Source organism: Manis pentadactyla, chromosome 12 (genome assembly GCF_030020395.1).
Source record: "Manis pentadactyla isolate mManPen7 chromosome 12, mManPen7.hap1, whole genome shotgun sequence".
Classification (NCBI taxonomy): domain Eukaryota; kingdom Metazoa; phylum Chordata; class Mammalia; order Pholidota; family Manidae; genus Manis; species Manis pentadactyla.
In genome coordinates this window covers 68349087-68365135 of record NC_080030.1, presented here as the reverse complement: position 1 = coordinate 68365135, position 16049 = coordinate 68349087, and the positions used below count along the sequence as shown (strand labels likewise).

Sequence of the window (16049 nt, the reverse complement as noted above, 5' to 3'; positions counted from 1 at the left end):
AGAAGTTGTTCTTGGGGGTTTTGAATGCTGAATAGGGATTTGCTAGACTAAGGATAGAAGGAAAGTCATGGCAGTGGAGGGAAAAATTTGAGCAAGGGGAATACAATTATGTGGTGTGTCTGGAGACTTGTAGGCAGTTTTGAGTTGTGCATATGGAATATTATGATCAAGAGAGGCAAGGAGGCATGCAGTCTGGAGACAGATTGTGCAGGTCATTTTATTTGCATGTTAGTAAATTTACACTTTCTTCTTAGTACTGAAGAGCAAGAGATTATTAGGTAGATTGTGTTTTAGAAAAGCCATGGGCACAGAGCTTGCACTGGCAGGAGAGAGAGGAGGCTGTGGTTATAGAGCAAGTTAGAAATCATCCAAACCTGGACTGGGGCTGCCAAGTAGGGATTAGGTTAGCAGCAGCGAGCAGGTGATAGAGAAGTTGCAGCATGAGAATGGGCCTAGAATTTAAGTAAGAAAGTGGGACGGTTGTCTCCGAAGCTAAGTGCAGAGTAGTGTTGGTCTGAAAGCTAAACTTGCCTCAGTCACAGCTTTGTAAGTTTAGAGGACTTTTTTGGGGGGGTGGGGGGGAGTGATCCAACAAAATGTTTTTTTCTTCTGATTCTAGTCTCTTTTATTTTGAAAAATATTGTACAAGGACACAATTATTCGTCACTCATATACGTGATATTGCTACATTTATTTTTCATTTTTTCCCCCTTTCATTCCCCCTCGCCTTTTTTTTTTTTTTCCTGAGTCAATTGAAACCAAGTGTCAAACATCAGGTCACCTCACTCCTAAATACTCCATCATACATACCCTAAGAAAAAGGATTGCCTCTTAGAAAAATCTCCATAACATTATTAAACTCTGGAAGTTTAATACGACAGAGTAATATTAGCTTTTCTACTATCCATATTCAGATTTTCCAGTTACCCCAAAAACGGGGCGTGTGTGTGTGTGTTTTAAATCTAAGATCTACTTTATAATCAGACACTGAATTTGCTTGTCATGTCTCATTAGTCTCTTTGAATGTAAAAGGGTATCTCAAATTTATTTGTCATTTGTGACATTTTGTGGCATTTATGATGAATTCCAATTAGTTGTTTTGTAAGATGTCCCTTAATTTTGAGTTGTTTGATTATTTTCTCATGATTAATTCGGGTAAAACCTTTTGGAGACTGTAGTATACTTCCCATTGGATTGTAATGTCAGTTTGTCCTATTAGTTTGTTTATTTATTTGTCCTATTGGTGATGATAAATTCTATCACTTGCTTAAGGTGGTCTATACCAAACTTCTTCACTGTGATGATTCCTCTCCCCTTTTGTAATTAATAAGTAGTTTGTGGGGTGGTACTTTAACATGCTATGTTTATAATTGCTCACAAATATCTGGATTCCCAGTCCTTATTACAAATTGGAAGATGAGGCAACACTGAGCCTATATTTCTGAGCTGCAGTAATTGCTAGGAACAGAGCAGTGACTCTTAGAAAGGAGGCTGTGATTTTCAGTTTGCCACAGTTTCCACTATTCCAGTTGTTTACCCAACTTCACTCATGGATTCTGTTTCTCCTCTGTAAGGATTTGAGTTTTCTATCCCTGTTCTGTGGTTTCTAATTTAGGGATTTGCACAGCTTGTGATGATAAGGGATGTGCAAGCCAAGTGAAGGAGCTTAAGGGAAAATGTTGACAACCTTGTTTTTAGATGTTTTGTAAGAGTTGGCAGTCACTGTCAGAAAATTGTAAGAGACATATGAACTGGAGGTAAAATTTGGAATGCTAAGGAGCTAGTTGAATGCATGGGTGCAATAATTTCTTCAATATATTATAATAACATTATGAGTATTTACTTACAATCCACCCCCTTTGCTGGTCTATCTTTTATCTCTTGCACCTGGCATATATTAAACAGTCAATAAATTTTATTGAATGAATGAATAAATTAATGATTCATATGAAAGAAGACACATTTTCCAGGAGGCATTTGAAGAGGAAAATATCCATGAGCCAGATAATATGAATCTTAAATGATAGAGAAGTGAGGGGAAAGGCTGACATAAGCTGAAGATTCTGAAGTGTGATGTGGTTGAATGAGCTGCTTGTGTTCCAGGAAGCCTGTGACAGAACAGAGGTTATCAGTGAAGAAACATTTCAGTGATGGCAGGAAGGTGTTCAGAGGGATCTATGGAGAAAACACCTGTGGACTAGACATTAGCAGTGAGGTTAGTGGACAAGAAATGGTATCATGATGTCAGGATAATTTGGTGACTCAGGGTAACAAGGAAAAGTAGAGTGGTGGCGTCCAGCTGCTTTGGTTTGGGGATAATACAGGCTGCATATCTAGGCAGTGTTAGAGGCCTGATAAGGTAGAAGTTGGTAGGGGCTTATATCAGGTTCCAGAGACAATGTTTATGGGAAGTTATTTTGTAACAATTTTATTCAAGTGTCTGGAGATGGAATTCAAGTATCTTGCTCGATGGATTCAAACATTCCATGGAAACCAGAGCAGCCTGCAATAATTTGAAAGCCTATCGGTAGGTTCTAATTTGAGATAACATTGAGGTTGAGACCCTCTGCAGCAGATTGGAGAGTGTAGACCCCAGAGAACAGAGGAACTGGTTGGAAGTGGGCATTTGGATAGGTTAGACCATAGTGGTTCTCAAATTTTCCTGTGCACAGAATCACTGAGGGAGCTTGTCAATGATACAGATTCCTGAGCGTGACCTCAGAAGATACAGATTCCTGAGCATGACCTCGAAGATTCCAACCCACGAGGCCTGAGGAGGAGCCCAAGAAGTGTCCTATTTAACAAGCAAGGTAAGTAATGACAAGGGCCACACTTAGCAAATACTGATTTAAATTTTAGATGTTCTTCTTTCAAAGGAGAATTACTGTTTCAGAAGAAAATTACTATTTCTTTCTTAAACAGCAAGCATGGAAAATAAACCTCTGATTAATAGCCAGTTCCTATCCTGTTCTGTACTTGAAAGTAACGGCTTACTAGGAATGAAGTACGACTTTGCACACTTGGCTACAGCTACATATCTATCAAAATATTGTATCATTTCCCCAAGGAGCCTTAAATTGTAGCTTTTAGGGAAAATAATGCTATGAAGTTAGCAACCAGCTAGAAACATTTCACTGTTATCAAAAAGAAAAGATTCCTCTTAGGTTTGTGTGTTAGTATGTGTTTGTGTATATGTATGTATATATTCTTCACTTGTCCTTTTTCATTATTTTGCTAATTTTAAATACTGTAATGTGAAAGTTACATAAAGTTATTTAGCAACATATTACCTGAGTCTTTGGATTTACCAAAAGTCTTAGCAAACACTTGGATGTAGCAAACTCATAGGACCTGAGATCAGTAGGTCTTTTCATGCATTTCAGCTGTCACTGGGTGCCTTCAGCGAGCTGGATGATGTTATGAGTTATGCTGGGGCTGTGGAGATAAAGAAGATGAAGAATTTTCCCTGAGGAAATTCAAATTGCAGAAAAGAGGATTAAGAGGTGAATAATGATAAATAATGTAATGCCAGAAGTGCAGTAAGAAAAATGTGTGCAAGGTGTATAGGCAGTCCAGTAATTAACCATATGTAGCTTCAGGAAAGGGCAGGAAGTAGAGCACATAAAAGCACCCACTGGAGTCAGATAGTGGTAGACTCATATCTTAAATTTACCACCTCTTACTGGCTACATGGTTGGCCTTTACAAACCTCTGTTTCTTGATCTATAAAGTGGGAATGATCCTCAGGCAGCTGTTACAATGTTTAAATGAAATAATACTCATATGTCATTTAGTTGGTGCTTGGCATTTAGTCAGGATGTATTATTTTTATCAAAGATGCCCTCCTGTTCACATTCTGAAGCAGAGCTAAAGCGCATGGTACACTGTGGCTTGACACTAAATTCAAAATGAATTATAGACCCAAACATAAGGCCTGAAACCACAAAACTCCTAAAAGAAAATATAGGCAGTAAACTCTTGAATATTGGCATTAGTAATTTCTTTCTGGGTGTGTCTCCCCAGGCAAAGGGAACAAAAGCAAAAATAAACAAGTGGGACTACATGAATCTAGAAATATTCTGCACAGCAAAGGAAACCATCAACAAAATGAAAAGGTAACCTACTACATGGGAGAATATATTTGTAAAAGATATATACAATAAGAGATTAAGACCCAAAATATATACAGAACTCATACAACTCAACACCAAAAAACCCCAAACAATCTAATTTAAAAAATGGGCAGAGGACCTGAATAGACATTTTGCCAAAGAAGTCATACAGACGGCCAACAGACACATGGAAAGGTGCTCAACATCACTGATCATCAGGAAAATGCAAATCAAACCACAATGAGATATCACTTCACACCAGCCAGAATAACTACTATCTAAAGAGAAGAGATAACAAGTGTTGGCAACGATGTGGAGTAAAGGGAATCCACCTATGCTGTTGGTGGGAATGTAAACTGGTGCAGCCTCTATGGCAAGCAGTACGGAGGTTCCCCCAAAATTAAAACCTAGAAATACTGTCAACTCAGTAATTCCGCTTCTGGGAATTTACTGCAAAGAAAACAAAATCACCTATTCAAAAACATAAGTGCATACCTATATTTATTGCAGCATTACTTACAATACCCAAGATATCAAAGTAACCTAAGTATTTATCAACAGATGAATGGATAAAGATGTGGTGCATGTATATAATGGACTATTAATAAGCTATAAAACGGAATGAAATCTTGCCATTTGTGACAACATGGATGGGTCTAGAGGGTGTTATACTAAGTGAAATTAGTCAGAGAAAGACAAATACTATATGATTTCACTTATATGTGGAATCTAAAAAATAAAACAAACAAAACAGAAATAGATTCATTAACACAGAGAACAAACTGGTGGTTGTTATAGAGGAAGGGGTAGAGGGATGGGTGAAATAGAGGAAGGGGATAAAGAGGAACAGACTTACAATTAAAAAGTAATAAGTCATGGGGATAAAAAGTATTGTAATATCTTTGTATGGTGACAGTTGGTAACTACACTTAACCATGTAAGCATTGAATAAAGTATATAATTGTTGAATCACTACATTGTATACCTGAAAGCAGTATAATATTGTACATCACTATACTTTGACCATAAAATATATAAATTTTAAAAACTTGTTTTACTTTTGGAGCATTATGTAACTTACGGTGTCTTAGCACACATAAAAACTTTCTTTTGTCTTTTAAATGGCTACTCATATTGTACTTTTGACAGTTTTAAAAAACAAAACTCAGGGATTTTAATGAGAAAAATTACAATTTATGTAAGGGAGTTTACTTTTTTGGATATAAAAAGCATTTTCTACCTACCAGAAATAGAATCTCTTGAGCTTTTGCTTGTTCTTGTATAGGGACATTAACCAGCAGTGTTTATTTAAAATACCTGGCAAATTTCCTTGAATCTCTCATTTTGAATAGACACAGGAGATATGACACAAATGGTTTGCTTTGATACCCTGGCTGTCAACATCTTTAAAATACAGGCTCTAGATTGAAAGAGTCTTCGTTCTTTTTTATGACTGCTACATGTTTAGAACTATTACTCTCTATAATGTTCTAAATCATTATCACTTTTGCAGCTTTCTGCCTAAAGACTGGTCTATGGAGATAATGGCCATGTTGATTTCCATGTATCATCATTATAAATGTAATATTGGTTTGTAAGTTTATGAGCTTAACAGAGATCAGGCCAAATTGCAATATTGACAATGGGAGATTCATAAAAGCTCTGGAAGTTAAGGTCTGTTTTGCAAACAATGTAACCTCACATCCTACATGTGAGATACTGGTGAGCTCAGAATAACCAAGTCACTCCCTAGTTGGACAGTTTGTGCTTCAAAAAACATAATTTCTCTCTTAGAGCTTTAGAAATAATGCAACATTTTAGATGGACAAATTTAAGGTGCCTGATGTCAGCCAGGATTAAGAAATAAGTAAGACAGGACCCCAAAGACATGATGATCGATGAGTGACATGTATATGTGAGAGGCTGGAAGTATAAAGTCAATATAAGCACCATAGCAGAATAACTAAACCCTAGAAGTAGTTTTAATTATTTTCCATGTGTGTCATTAATCAGGTTAGAAATTTTTCTGAGTAAAGTCTCAACTTCATTGATATATTGGAGATCTTTTATGTGCCTAGCACCAGGTGAGGTAATTTGAGAATTTAATGATAAGAAGAACAAATGTGCCAGTGGATCCATAAAGCTGCCTGAAACCTTTTAAAAACATGTAGTGGTGGAAATGAATAAAAAATGTAATAAAACTAATAAGGTCCTCTGTGCATTGTGACCCATAAAATCCTCAAAATAGATTTGGTCATCAAGGATCTCTGGGTTGAATCAATAACTTATTAAACTACAACCAAACATGTACCCACCATTTCTTCAAGGTGGATTTTAAGTCCATTATCAAAATATTTAAACCATTTATTTTATTATGATAAACTAATGTTTCTTTCTCAAATGGAAGCTAAACAAGAAAAAGTAGTTTTCAACTGTAGCAGAGATGGAATTTAAGTTACAGTTTAAGTATATTTTTTAAGCAACATTTCATTTTGGGATTTGCTCATTGAACAAATATTGTATGAGCCCTTGCCATATGCTCCACATTTTTAAAGGTACTAGTGGATAAGGTGTTGAGCAAAATAGACAAGAACACTGAGCTCATGAAGCTTACATTCTTGTGGGGGAGAAAAAGAAGAAATAAGTAGATACATTGATGAGCAAGAATGTCCACTTATGGGCATTTGAAGTACCATTGAAAATCTTCTTCCTTGGCTTATTGCTCTTTCTCCCGGGATTGCCTTCAACTTACATTTCTTGGCTAGATAAAACTGTTCCAAAAACTGTAGGTAGGAAAAAAAGAAAGATAATGTTAAAATTAAAATATCATTAATCTGGCTTTATGAGCAGAAGGAAAGAATACTTGACTGAAGATTAAGTAAGAAAACAGTGGGGAAAATCTTCAACAGTTACAGAATTCACCAACAGTTGTGCTGAACTAAAACTGTAAACAATTTGTATTTTTAAGTTCTTCAAATTCTGTCATATTCATTAGTCATATTTTACAATTAAAGAATTATCAAATTCATGGCCTTGAAAGTTTTTCTAAGCCTTTCCCCCTTTTCTGTTCCACCTCATAATTATTTACATTTTATTTTTGTACTTTAAAAAGTTTCTGTTTTATATTTATTTTCCCCTATTGTTCTAATTTGGACTACTGCTCAAGTTAGTAAAAGTATGTTTCATGAGATCATTTAACCTATTTCTTGACCCAAGACACATTCTTATCAAACATTTTCATACACACTTTTTCATTACATTCTTAGAGCTATATGTTAAACCAGAACTCTAGCAAATTGTTCATGTACCACAAAGGGTCAGAAATTTAGTAGATTGTACTTTGTAGACTGTTTCCAATCAAATGAATTATTTTACTAACTTTATTAACTAATGAACTAATTTGGTATATGTAGAAAGGTTGTTTTGAAATTATTTTTAATAAGCTTTAGGGATAAAAGAATAAACAGAATGTTTTTTGGTCAGTTATTAACCAACTATAAGGCCCATTGTTTTTGTCTCTCTTCTTTTTGTATTTGTTATTTTTTTGTTTTCATGTTTATTATATATCTGGTCCCACAAAATGTAAACTTCTTGAAGGCAGGAAATTTCTTTCTTATTAACTTATTTCTATCCAGAGGCTACAACAAAGTCTACTGTAGTGAGCATTCAACAAATATTTGCTTATAAGCTAACTTTGCCAATCAGTTTATTAACAAGACACTCTAACAATTTCTTTTGGAACTGAAGTAAGACAAGCAATGTTAAGCACACTTAGTATTTTCATCAAGTTTAAACTTGTAGGAGTATTGATTGTACTGCAGAAATCAACTACAGCAGACCCTTGAACAGCATGGGAGTTAAGGGATCCCACATGCAGTTGGAAATCCATGCATAGCTTTTGACTGCCCCAAAACTTAACCATTAATAGCCTGCTGTCGACTGGAAACCTTACTGATAACATGACCAGTTGATTAATACATATTTTGTATATTATGTATTATATACTGTAGTTTTTCCAACTTTTTGTAGAAAAAAGAAAATGTTTTTATCAAATCATTATAAATCTCCAAAAAATTTTCCAATATTGAAAAAACTCTGCATATAAGTAGACCTGCACAGTTCAAACCTGTGCTGTTCAAGGGTCAACTGTACCACGAATGTGCCATGCCTTAGTGAAGAAAACCATCGATTTTTTCCCCATTCCTCCTCGTCGGCCCTGTTCTTCCAGCTGCTCTTTGTCCATACTCCCCAGCTGCACACCCTCCCTATACTTTCTGTCAGTAGGTCTGCAACTTCACTGACAATCTGAAAAGTTGAAAGTGCCCTTAGGTGCTCAACAATGGGAGAGTGATTCCCTTAGAACTTTGTAAATCTTTTTTTTAAAAAATCTGGCTAAGGGAATAATGATCTTGTTTCAGGTCCAAATGTTGATGGACATCTTAGAGATTTATTATAATTTAGTGTTAAAGAATACTCAGAAAGAAGGAGAATACAATTCCTGATATATAGAAATTAGAAAACTGCATGCAATATTTCTAGCAAATAAAGAAAACATACTGTAGCAATGAAAATGAGGTATTATTATTTAGTAGAATAAAGAAAATGAAGGAGGGGAAATTCTAAAAATATTTTCAATATCAATTTATGATTAGAGAAATTGATCATGTAAGACTTCTGTAAATTTATTAATTTACTCTTTTTCAGGTATGATAAAAACTCATAATATGACAGAAAAAATGACCATTTCTTGAGAATTTCCTCAATTACTTAAAGGAAAGTCTTCATGTCACGTTCACTTGAGGTTGCTGGGTATATAATTAAACACTATATATTTTGATGAACCCTTTTGTAAGAAACCTGATTTGTTTAGAGAATATAAAGCTATTCTAAAATGTGGACACTATAAAAGCAGTCACTATATGCACTTCTCCAAAGAAGAAATTCAGATGGCCAACAGGCACATGAAAAGATGCTCCACATCACTAATCATCAAGGAAATGAAAATTAAAACCACAATGAGATATCACCTCACACCAGTTAGGATGGCCAACATCCAAAGGACAAGGAACAACAAATGCTGGCAAAGATGTGGAGAAATGGGAACCCTCCCCTACACTGTTGGTGGGAATGTATATTGGTGCAGCCACTGTGCAAAGCAGTATGGAGGTTCCTCAAAAAACTAAAAATAGAAATAACATTTGACCCAGGATTTCCACTCCTAAGAATTTACATAAAGAAAACAAGATCCCTGATTCAAAAAGATATATGCATCCCTATGTCTATCGCAGCACTATTTACAATAGCTAAGACATGGAAGCAACCTAAGTGTCCATCAGCAGATGAATGGATAAAGAAGATGTGGTGCATATACAGAATGGAATATTATTCAGCCATAAGAAGAAAACAAATCCTACCATTTGCCACAACATGGATGGAGCTAGAGGGTATTTATGTTCAGTGAAATAAGCCAAGCAGAGAAAGACAAATACCAAATGATTTCACTCATTTGTGGTGTATAATGCAAAACTGAAGGAACAAAACAGCAGCAGACTCACTGACTCCAAGAAGAGACTAGTGGTTACCAAAGGTGAGGGGCTGGGGAGGATGGATGGGGAAGGAGGGAGAAGGGGATTAAAGGTCACTATGATTAACACACATAATGTAAGGGGGTTATAGGGAAGGCAGTATAGCACTGAGTAGACAAGTAGGACTCTACAGCATCTTTCTATGCTGATGGACAGTGACTGCGATGGGATGTGGGGTGGGGGACTTGATAATATGGGTGAATGTAGTAACTACAGTGTTGCTCATGTGAAACCTTCATAAGATTGTATATCAATGAAAACTTAATTTAAAAAAACAGTCATATTATGAACAGAAAAAAAATAAAAATGCCTCTTAATAGTTGACCAGGTTGGCTAATGTATAAATTGCTAAGAGCTACCAAAATTATAAATACACATATTCCTTTTTATAATAATCGAAATTCTAAGAGTTCATCCTAAAGATATTATTGTATGTCTGTGAAATGATAACAAATACAAGGTTATCAACTGCAGCCTTTTATATGATTAAACATAGTAGCAAAAGATTGGAAGTAATTTAAATGTTCAAAACAAAACTGGTTAAATACAAAATGATATTTTCCTGCAATGAAATGCAGTCATAAACAATAATGAGGAAGAGCTCTATGAACAGATATAAAAAAAATCACTCAGCAATATTAAGGGATAAAAGTAAGTGACAGGATAGTTTATATGAGGTGCCACCTCATATAGTTGTTTAAAGAGAAGGAAGAAAATAAAATATGAGTGTATTTGCATCAAAGGCAGAAAGGGAAAGCTCTGGTTGTTGATAGGAGAAGGAGGTGGGAGAGAGTAGAGAACACAGTGGACAGGGTATAAGTGAGGGATTTTTATCTTCTTTGGACCATGAGGATATGTTAGCTTTAAAAAAAAACATATAGATAACTAAAAATAAAGTGAATTTCAGCCAGAAAGTAAATTGTTGGTGTATACTTACAATTTAACACACAAATTATCATTTAAACACAGATTTAAAACTTAATTTTATAGTAACTGACAGAAGCACTAATAGATTAATATTGACTTTGACATTTCCTTACACTTGGAAAGTGTCTCTCATCTTATGTGCCTGACTTTAGAAATGCTTGCTTGTTTGTCATTTTGGACTTGATAATGCAAAGCAATGAAATGTGTGTAACTATAAACGGAGAAAGTACTTCTTCATATTCCAAATCATTCTAGAATTTGGCTCTTGCCAAGATTACACCCACTCAAGTGGAAAAATTTCTGATTCACAATTAGCAAGCTCCCTCACCATGAGGTAACGATGGCTCTCAAGTATATTCAGTTCCGCCCAGGAAACTGCATACAAAATTCTCAGTGGTGTCTGGGTATGTGCAGCAGAAGTCAGGCATTTTACCTGCTTCTCCTAATCACAAACCTACACTCAAAAGGGAGATTGATTTTCTATGTTTGCACAATTCTATAGCCGTATACTAGGGCATACTTTAGAAAGAAGCAGAGGTGTTAATATCATGCGAGTGAGTCTGGTAGTGGGGGAACAAGTAGATAGTGGATAAAATGGATGGGTGGTACATGGTTTTCTCCAAAGCCAGGAAGATCAGGATGAATGCAAAATATGTTCTTCCACTTATGCTGTGTTTCTTCTGCGTCAACAGTCTATTTAAATCCACTGTCTCATGAACAAGCTGAAGAGTTATAGTTTATCTAACAGAGACAAAATGTGACAGCAGGATATTGCTCTAACTCACTGTTAGATTTGTTGACACTTGAGACAAAACTCTGGAGCTTTTATTTAAATAGAATTGTCACCATATTTTAATTTAACTGATAAAGTTACGACTGGGGTGGGAATGCTGTCTGTGTGGCTAGAACTTTAGGCTGTTTGCCAGGAACCTGGTCTTTTAAAGTTTGATGGTGATCTTGTTTGGAAGAAATAAGACAGACTCTGAGAGAACTAAGGATCAGGACTGTTCAAAATTAACAAAATCTGCTTTTTACAAGCAAAGCGTTTTGAGGGAAAAAATGGTACCTGGTAAATGAATGACTCAAATATTGTCTTAGCTTTCTACCTTATTATGTGTGAATATACTTATGTAATATATCCTTAACTTTTCCTCAGAAGTATGTAAGTGATATTTCATTTCCCTTCCATTGAATTAAAAAATGTTCTTCCTTACATTTCTTCAGATTTTATGAAAGCTGTGGGAACACATCACTTTACCTTTCTGCCTTTCCTTTGGTGAAAATTCTACCTCTAGAAACTGGGGATATTTAATTGTTAAATAGAGTGGGCCTGTTCCCTTGGGAATGATTCACAGAATGTAGCAGCGGAGGAGGAGGAAGTGGTGTTGGAGCCACTTAAGAGGACACGCAAATACAGTGGTTTAGGTCATGTCTCAGGGCAGAGTCTTGCAGAGCTCAGATGCCCAATTTCCAGTATTTGCTTTACTTACACGTATTAATATTGCTAAAGAATATGAGGCATTTGCTGACTCTATTTCTGGAAGTGAACTTGGGATTTCCAACAGGAAATTACAAAAGTTCACAAAGATAACTAGGGAATTGCAATTGGCTCCTAGAAGTTTCATCAGTGAATCCTGTTTGGAAGTAAATCTTGTACTGGAATTCAGACATTGCTATGTTTTGTATATAGAGAGACATGCAGAATCACTGAGCTGCAACAAATTTTTGAAATCTAGTTCAAAACATCTTATAAATGAAGTAAACAAAACTCAGTAAGCCTAAATAAATTTGTCATTGTAGAAGTTCACAGATTTAGCTTAAATCTTCTGTTTTGTACCTACATGCTCAAACACCTGAAAATTTTTGCTAGGTATAATGGTGTAATTTAGATCTAAGACAGACAGCAAATTTCTGATAATCCCCACAGATGATCTCTAAATTCCCATTCCTTTAAAAATCTCTCTGATTCTCAATGGATTTATTGTTTCCAACAAAGCATTGATCCAGAAATCTGCCTTTATCTTATGGTTTCTCTGGCCTAGAAAATCAAGAGTCCTCGGCATCCTGATCCTGTTTTCCTATCATGATCTCTTAGCTGACAGTGCAGATGTCCCTGGGCTGTAAGAGCTGGGCTGGAAAAGGAGCCAAAAACATGTCACCATGTCAGACAGACATTCCTTCATCAGGTTACCTCTGGTTTCTGAATCACGGGGAGGACTGAAAGCTAAGCATTTAAGTCAGTGTTAGTTCAATGGAGAGAAGAGCATGTGGGAAAGTAGCTGGAGCTGTGGCAGCCCCAGAAGCCAGAGGCTGGGGAGTACTTATGAAGGAGTGACCACAGGGAGTTAAATATCCATGGATGACTCCCTTTGACCTCAAGCACCAGCAACTGACTGCAGATTCCAATTATGTCCTGGCCTTTAAACCTTCAATAATGAGAAACATATAAAAAATCCCCTTTATTCAACACATGCTTGATGGAGTGCTGCAGGCACAGACCTCACTGTCTCCGCAGGGTCGGGACACTCTCCCTCAGGTGCCCTGAAACCCTGCTCCTCACAATGACAGCAGCTCATGGCTCATCTCTGGGATTTGTCCATACAATTTCTCCTCTGTTACTCATTTATTTTCATATGTTAGAAAGGCATGTTACAATGTGAACAGCCTGATTGTTAAGTCAGCAAGTAAGAAGATTTAAATATATGTAGAAAAAAAATGAAAAATGTTATGGCAGTTTGCAGATTTGAAATAATACATGATTTGTCCTTCCCATGGTTTCACATTCTGCAGAACCTTTTCCAATTGCCGGCATCCCATTTGTACACTCACATATATGCCCATATAGCCACACACTGAGTGAGCAGTCATGATTGGGCCTTTTTCTCTAATACAGAACTTTAAAAACATGCAAGTGTTTTTGCCTTCTCAAAACTCACTTAAGATAATCAGGCTAATCTTTTGGGAGGTATCGGTGATATTCTGAGGACTATCACACCCAAGTCTCTTTCAAGCAGAGTGTAGAGATTGTCACATTTTGACCAACTGCTCTTGAAACCCTGGCTTGAGTCAGAGCCTGGAATGTGAGTCAAGGGCAGCTGTCTGTGTGACGGCCAGCAGCAGATGACACGGTCTGGTGCGGGGTTTCTTGTAGAAGCTGTACTCACACCGAGAGTGAGGATATGATCAAAGGAGATTTTCTCTCTTGGTCTTTTCTAACCAGATCTATTCTCTCTGGTGAATCTAAAGTACACAAAAATTCTCACAGATTTCAGAGTGGTCCTCAAACACGAAGAATGTCATCAGGGGCTAGCAATAGGTTGGAATTATAAATGCAGTTAAGTAGCTTTAGAAGTGCAGAGAAATGACTCATGAGGCCGCCTCCCTCTATAGATGAGACACTGTTCTCAGCACTGTTCCAGGGCACCAGCAGGCCACGGATTTTGCAAAGATCTCCTGTGCTTCCTTTCTGGTTTATTCCAATTAGCAGTCACAACCTATTTCAAGTTGAGAGTATCTCTTTTCCCTTAACCTGAAAAGACTCAACACACCATTGAAAATCTAACTGCTTAAAATGCTGAGTGCAGATATGCTCAAATTTTCCCCTGAGCTATGGCAGGACAAGGTATTTTTTAACTTCACATGGCAAGAGCTAATGATAGTGCTCTTTCTTGACTCATCTTTTGAACATTACCAAAACTGCCACCCCAGATTACAACCTTATTTTGCCACAAGATCAAGCACTGCAAATAAGAATTGCAGAGGAAAGGACTGAAAAAGCCACAGATATGGTTCTGGCTTATGATGTCCTAGATTTCCCATAAGTATATTAACTATTGTAAGATAAAGGTCAGCAGAAATGAAGAGATGAACCACAAAATTACTGGATTTCAGTTCTCATCATGACAAGATTGAGGCAATGGGAAAAAAAATAGCAGTATATATCCATTATCATTTTGATAGGTTTTGTGTTTTACTTTTTTCCTAAGCAGCATAAGAGATCATCTGAACACTGTCAATCTTTACAACATTAACTCAGTACTTTCCTTATCATATAACTAATAACATTTCATTGATTAATTGCATAATGCTTTTATTATTTCTATAAATAATGTGAGGAAAGGAACTATATTTTTGTTGTTTCCTATTATGTCTCTAGTACCTAAGCACAAAATTTGTGGAGTCCAAGGCAAAATTAAGGTAGGGTACCTCTTGTTCAAAAATTACTAAGAATTTTAAGACAGCAATAGCAGAATAATAAAAAAAGTGCAGGACCCTTCATAATCTGGGGCTCTCCACATAGTAAGTGCTCAATAAGTATGCTGTCTCTGCTAAGACATAGTAAGTGCTCAATAAGTATGTGCTGACTGAAAGACAGTGAATAAGTATTCTGAATAAATATTCTTTTTATTCTGGGAACTAGAAATAAAATATTTATCGGTGAGATGAGGTCTATAATGCCAATTGCTTCTCCAACAACCAATCTCACTTTTTCTATTTTTGGCTCTGCTTTTTTCCCAGTGGCCCAGAATACTGAAATCTGGTCAGACTTGAGAAAGTAGATTAAATTCTGTGCTATATTTTTTGTCTTATTCTTGTTCATCTATGAACACAATAATGTTAGCAACTCTCCTTTTTTCTATTGCTATCTTCCAATTGCTTTGGGTATGTCAACTTTAAACTCTGAAAGACCCTAATATACAAAGAACTATAAGTTGCTCTTTTTAAAAATATTATTTTGCATAAACTGCCTTGGTAATACTAAAATAACAGGATAGAAGAGAGTCAAGTTAGTTGCAAAACTAGCATGCGTTGTATCTGGGAAGCCTCAAACCACTGATAAAGACCAGACTACTTCAGAAAGAATAATGACTTGAAGCTGAAATTTACTCAGTACATCACAAATCAATGACAGATAAGTTTCTCCAGTCAGTCCCTGACAAAGTATTTTTCTTCAATTGAAGGAACAGAGTGGACTTTTTCCAGAAGTGACCTGATTCTGGAACTGTCAGAGGAAACTCCTTCTGAAATAAATACATCTATTTGTTGTGACATGCTAAATCAGTTCATGCAGAATAATGAGTTTTTAATAATAAAATTCATTTTTGTTCCCTTACAGTTAGAAAAAAAAAAGAGTAATCTAATAATGAATCATGACAATCTGTCTAAGGTAAATCATATAGGATTTCTTTTTTGGCCCAAATCAAGTTTCTTCTTGCACATTGGATCTTTGAGACTTTGGATCCATTCCAAACTATCCATGCAGCCCCTTTTAATCCTACATTAGACTAGGCAATTAGACCTAAGCAGGAGAAAGGGTCTAGCCCATCACCAAGGAGGACTCCTCCATGGCCAACCCCTAAGCCCTTCTTAGTTCCCAGTTCCACAGTCAAGGACACCTAGCTAATCAGGAGGCCCAGACAGTCAA

The 16049-nt window shown here is 36.2% G+C and overlaps 1 long non-coding RNA gene across 1 annotated transcript; it reads left to right on the top strand.

Annotated features, from left to right (window-relative positions):
- Positions 1–2697: 2697 nt before the first annotated feature.
- LOC130679909 (uncharacterized) lies at positions 2698–4117 on the top strand. Its single transcript, XR_008992908.1, has 3 exons — positions 2698–2810; positions 3384–3503; positions 4024–4117. It is a non-coding gene; the product is annotated as an uncharacterized LOC130679909 (long non-coding RNA).
- The last annotated feature ends 11932 nt before the right edge of the window (positions 4118–16049 follow it).